Source organism: Mauremys mutica, chromosome 1 (assembly GCF_020497125.1).
Source record: "Mauremys mutica isolate MM-2020 ecotype Southern chromosome 1, ASM2049712v1, whole genome shotgun sequence".
Taxonomy (NCBI): domain Eukaryota; kingdom Metazoa; phylum Chordata; order Testudines; family Geoemydidae; genus Mauremys; species Mauremys mutica.
This window is the reverse complement of record NC_059072.1, coordinates 143,673,948-143,680,600: the sequence shown is the minus strand read 5'-3', so window position 1 is coordinate 143,680,600 and position 6,653 is coordinate 143,673,948.

Sequence of the window (6,653 nt, the reverse complement as noted above, 5' to 3'; positions counted from 1 at the left end):
TCTTGTTAGTCATCCCTAAATGCATAACCTTACACTTCTCACTATTGAACTTCATCCTGTTACTAATACTCCAGTTTACAAGGTCATCCAAATCTCCCTGGAGGATATCCCGATCCTTTTCCGAATTGGCAATACCTCCCAACTTGGTGTCATCCGCAAACTTTATCAGCCCACTCCTACTCTTGGTTCCCGGGTCAGCAATAAATAGATTGAATAAAATCGGACCCAAAACCGAACCTTGAGGAACTCCACTGGTAACCCCCCTCCAACCCGACAGTTCCCCCTTCAATACTACCCTCTGCAGTCTCCCCTTTAACCAGTTCCTTATCCACCTCTGGATTTTCATTTCGATCCCCATCTTTTCCAATTTAACCAGTAATTCCTCATGCGGTACCGTATCAAACGCCTTACTGAAATCAAGATATATTAGATCCACCGCATTTCCCTTGTCTAAAAAATCTGTTACTTTCTCAAAGAAGGAGATCAGGTTGGTTTGGCACGATCTACCTTTCGTAAATCCATGCTGTAATCTATCCCAGTTGCCATCGGCCTCATGCTCCGTAACCACTCTCTCTTTTAAAATTTTTTCCATGATTTTGCATACTACAGATGTTAAACTAACAGGCCTGTAGTTACCCGGGTCTCTTTTTTTCCCCTTCTAGAATATAGGAACTACATTAGCTAATCTCCAGTCAAACGGCACAATCCCCGAATTTAGAGATTTATTAAAAATCATTGCCAATGGGCCAGCAATATCACTTGCCAATCCCCTTAATATTCTAGGATGAAGATTATCCGGGGCCCCCGATTTACTACCGTTAAGCTGTTCCAGTTTGGCTTCTACCTCGGATACCGTAATGTCCACCCCCATATCCTCATTCCCATCAGTCCCTCTATCACTATTCCTTAGCCCTTCATTAGCTTCATTAAAGACCGAGGCAAAATATTCGTTCAGATATTGTGCCATTCCAAGATTATCCCTAATCTCCACTCCGTTTAAAGTTTTAAGCGGTCCCACTTCTTCTTTCTTGGTTTTCTTCCTATTTATATGGCTAAAAAACCTTTTGCTATTGATTTTAATCCCCTTCGCTAGGTCCATCTCCACCCGTCGCTTTGCCTTTCTCACTGCTTCCCTACACCCTCTGACCTCAATAAGGTAGGTTTCTTTGCTGATCCCTCCCATTTTCCACTCCTGGTACGCTTTCTGTTTTTTCTTAATGACTCCTCTAAGACGCTTGCTCATCCAGCTCGGTCTAAAACTGCTACCTACGAGCCGTTTTCCCTTTCTCGGGATACATTCCTCTGACAACTCCTGCAACTTCAACCTAAAGTAACCCCAGGCGTCATCTGCCTTTAGATCCCTAAGTATGTTAGTCCAGTCCACTTCCCTAACTAGTCGCCTTAATTTAGTAAAGTTAGCCCTTTTAAAATTGTAAACCCTAGTCTCAGATGCAATATTGATTATCCTCTCATTTATTTTGAAACGAATTAGCTCATGATCACTGGAGCCAAGGTTGTCCCCTACAACTATTTCCTCAACAAGGTCCTCGTTACTCACCAAAATCAGATCTAAAATGGCATCCCCCCTCGTCGGTTCATCAACCACTTGATGAAGGAATTCATCAGCTATCACATCTAGGAAAAGCTGAGCCCTATTATTATTACTAGCATTTGTTTCCCAATCTATATCCGGGAAGTTAAAGTCCCCCATGATCAAACAGTTCCTATTACTGTTTACCTCCTCAAAAACATTAAAGAGCTCTCTATCCGACTCTAGGCTAGATCCCGGCGGTCTATAGCACACCCCAATCACTATCCCGGGTGAGGCTCTGGTAGTTTTCTTCCCCAATGTGACCATTGCCCAAACAGACTCCGTATTATCCATTGCATTGCTAGTTATTTCATTACATTTCACCTTATTATTGATATACAATGCTACTCCCCCACCTTTACCTTTGCATCGGTCTTTCCTAAACAGCACATACCCTTCCATACCTGTACTCCAGTCATGGCTACCGTTCCACCATGTTTCGGTTATTCCTACGATATCCGGTTTCAATTCCCGGACCAGGAGCTCCAGTTCCTCCATTTTATTACCTAAGCTTCTCGCGTTGGTGAACAAACATCCTAATTTCTGCTGTTGGGCTCCTCTCGCTCTTTTCACCCAACTCGGTAGGGACACAGTACCCCCAGTATGACCTGTTGATCTAGTATCCGTCCCCCCCCTCTTCCTTACACCTAACTGTCCCCCTCTGGCTATATCTGTTGTTATTTTGTTGTTCTTACTCCCAATGTATAGATTTGGCGTGGAGAGCACCAGGACCTCTCCCAACCGTCTCCCCCCAGTGTCTAGTTTAAAGCTCTTTTAATCAGATGAGCCAGCCTCCCTCCTAGAAGTCTACTTCCTTCCCTACTTAGGTGGAGCCCATCCCGTGAGAACAGTTGTCTGTCCCCAAAAGCCTCCCAGTGCCCATACATCCCAAAGCCCTCCTTGTAACACCACTCCCTCAGCCAGCTATTAATCGTCACGATCCTCTCACCCCTTTGGCGCCCTTCCCTAGGGACAGGTAGGATCCCACTAAATGATGCCCTGCGTGACAGGTTAGTATATGGCCTGTACAGTCAAGCTATATGGAAGTGCCTACTGACAGAGGCTCAGCTTACATTACAGAAGGCTGTTGATATTGCTGTCTCCATGGAACTGGCTACAGGGGTGGCGCAATACATCGGTGCATCCCTAGGGTGCAAAAAGTGTCACAAGAACCGACCCCCAAAACTGTGCAGAGTCAAGAATGTTACCGCTGTGGTAAGCCGGGTCACCAGGCATCAGAATGCTGGTGTAAGGACCTGATGTGTCGACACTGTGGCAAAAAGGGACACATTGAGTGTGCCTGTAAACAAAAGAAAAAGGGGCCTGTGGTCTGGCCGACAAAAAGAGGAACCCTGCATCCCCTAGAGCAGACCCAGGATGATCAAGGTGACACCTCATCGCAAAAGGAAGTGCCACTGCATGTTTTGTCTTTGGCAGTGGGCTCACATGAATACTGGGTAACCCCGTTGTTGGATGGCAAACCCATAGGCATGGAACCGGACACCGGTGCAGCCATCTCGCTGGTCTCCGAGACTGTGTATAAAGAAAAGCTACAGCATCTTCCGCTTAAGGCCTCAAAAACTGTTCTGAAGACGTATACGGGAGAAGCTGTGCCCATGTTGGGCACTATTGATGTTAAGGTGGAGCTCAATGGACAGGCTGCTAAATTGCCACTGTTTGTGGTGAGAGGTAATTACCCAGCCTTAATGGGTAGGTCTTGGCTTAGGAAGATTCAGCTGAACTGGGCAGAAGTGCACTGGATGACTAAAGAAGAAACCAGTCTAACCCCTATATTAAGGAAACATGCTGCTGTTTTTGGAGAGCATCTGGAAAGTATGAAGGGAATCACTGTGACATTGAACATTAAACCTGACAGTCCACCAAAATATCTGAAAGCCTGAACTGTGCCATATGCCATCAGGCCAAACGTTGAAGCAGACCTGGAGCGCCTGGTCACCAATGGAGTCCTTATACCAGTTACCCATAGCCCATGGGCCATTCCTATCGTTCCAATAGTGAAGAAAGATGGCTCTCTCCGGATTTGCAGTGATTTTAAAGTCACTGTCAACCCAGTGTTGTGTGCAGAGCAATACCCGCTTCCCCGCATCAATGACCTCTTTGCAGGCCTGGCTGGGGGACAAAAGTTCAGTAAGATTGATCTGAGTCAAGCATATTTACAGATGCACGTTGATGAAAAGTCCCAAGACCTGTTGACTATTGTGACTTATAAGGGGCTTTATCGATACTGTCGCCTACCCTTCGGAATAACGTCTGCTCCCGCCCTGTTCCAGAGGGCTATGGAGCAGATCTTGTGTGGCTTGTCAGGAGTTCAGTGCTATCTGGATGATATCCTGGTCACTGGAAGGAATGAAGAGGATTACTTAAAGAATGTAGAGGCTACCCTACAAAGACTGGAAGAGTATGGCCTACAAGTCCGCAAAGACGAGTGTGAATTCTTCCAGCCCTCTGATGAATATTTGGGACACATCATTGATGCTGCGGGTCTTCATAAGGCCCCTGCAAAAGTTAAAGCTATTGTGGAGGCTCCCCCACCTCGAAATGTTAGCCAGCTGTGCTCGTTTCTAGGACTACTGAACTATTATGGAAAATTCATCTCACAGTTAGCCACACTGCTAAAACCACTTCATGAGTTCCTTGGGCAGAACAAGGCCTGGAAGTGGACTGAAGCCTATGATGTTACATTTAACAAAGCTAAGGATGCATTGCTAAATTCTGAAGTTCTAACGCACTTTGATCCATCCTTACCCCTACAATTGGCCTGCGATGCCTCCCCTTATGGAGTGGGAGCAGTCGTGTCACACATTATGCCTTCGGGAGAACAGAGACCTATTGCCTTTGCTTCACGCACTCTAAGCAAAGCGGAAACTAACTATGCCCAAATCAAACGTGAGGCATTAGGCATTGTTTTTGGAATTCAGAAGTTTCATCAGTACCTCTTTGGGCGAAAGTTTACGCCTCTCACAGACCATCGACCTCTGACGTCAATTTTTGGACCCTACACAGGCATTCCCCCATTAGCTGCTAGTCATACGCAACGTTGGGCATTGTTACTTTCAGCACACACATATGAAATCAAATATCAGAAATCCACTCTGCACGGCAATGCAGATGGCCTCTCAAGGTTGCCTTTGCAGGTCAAACATCAGGATAGCGCCCAAAAGGAAATCTTCTACTTTGAACAGGTAGAGAATACACCCATCACTGCTACTCAGATAAAGAAGGCAACTCGCGGTGAGCCAGGTATTGTCCCAAGTTATGGACCTGGTGATGCATGGAAAATCTCGATAAACCTCTCCGGTCTCACCCGACCTTGTTACCTACATGTCCAGGAGGACGGAATTATCGGTCCAATCTGATTGTTTGTTGTGGGGGAGACGTGTCATTATTCCACCACCACTGAGATAACAGATGTTAGAACAGCTACTTTCCGGTCACTGTGGAATAGAGCGCATGAAGGAAATTGCACAAAGCTATTTTTGGTGGCCTGGATTGGACAGTGCTATTGAAGAGAAGGCAAAAGCTTGTATGTCATGTCAGGGTGTGAGGAATGCTCCCCAGTGGGCACCCCTGCACCCATGGGACTGGCCTGAAAACCTGTGGCAACGTATTCATGTTGACTTCGCTGGCCCCCTTCAAGGATGTATGTTCTTGGTGGCAGTAGATGCCCATTCTAAATGGCGAGAAGTCTCTATAATGCAGTCCACTACTGCAGAGTACTATACAAAAACTACGAGGACTCTTTAGTCGTTTCGGTCTGCCAGAACAACTTGTGAGCGACAATGGACCGCAGTTCGTCTCTCAGGAGTTTCAAAATTTTATGAAGGCAAATGGGATACACCACATCACGTCAGCACCATATCATCCATCCACCAATGGATTAGCTGAAAGATTTGTTCAGACAATGAAACACGCTTTGAAATCAGCAAGGGGACAACACTCCATTCAAAAGCGTCTTGATACCTTCTTACTTTCCTACAGAAACACACCTCATGCTACGACCCAGGCATCCCCGGCCTTTCTAATGATGGGATGACAGCTGCGCACTTGCTTTGATCTGCTGAAACCTTCTGAACCCCGAAAAATTGTGCAACGTCAGCAGCAATGTCAAGTCATCAGACGGGGCCCCAGAGCAAAAGACCGAACCTTTAGCCCGGGACAGCCAGTTTTGGCTCAGAATTATACTTCCGGAGCTAAATGGGTCCCTGCCACAATCATCACTCAAACAGGACCTGTTTCCTACACAGTCCGGACTGGAGAGAATCTTACCTGATGGCGACATGTAGATCAACTGTTGCCAGGTCATGCCAGTCCTCAGGACACATCTGCAGTTGAGGGGTCTGACTTCACCTCTTCTGGTGAGACACCGAATCACCTGTTCCTGACTGTTCTCCTCCATTACTGCTGGCAGCTGAGATACCCCTTTGCCCAGCACGAGCTGATACCACCTCCTCACCCGTTCGTGCTGCGGACCCTGAGCCCATGGTACTTTCAGGTGCAACAACACCAGAAGTTCGCCATAATCCACGTACAGACAGAAGGCCTCCTCATCGGCTGGATCTTTAGCTAGGGCGAACCCACGGTTATGGGGCAAAATAATCCCCAGGGTTTAGCCGGGAATGGAGGCAGTCTACCCTCCTTCTCTAGTCTACTGTGTGTTTTATTTAGGGGATGGTCTTATTGGGGGGGAGGAATATGTTGTGTATTTGGTTGTCATGGTTTTTGTTCCTATGGCAACTGAGTTAGATTATTAGGGGATAGCCAAGCCATCTTCGGCCGGTTAGGTGAGCTCTGTGTCTGTAAATAAATGGTAGTTTTGTTAGCTGTCTGCTCTCTGGCCTTAAGTGATTTCTTCCTAAACCGGCTGCCCCCAAAGATATAACACATATATGGTGATGTTTGTTGCTTTTGAGTTTTATTGGATGTTTTAGCTGCATAAAGTCACAGATAAAACCTCTGATAATAACTAAAAAGGCAGGTGGGTTTGCTATTGGTTCCTTCGTGCAGCTGATGCCAGCCTCTGAATCTGTATATTTCCCTTCCA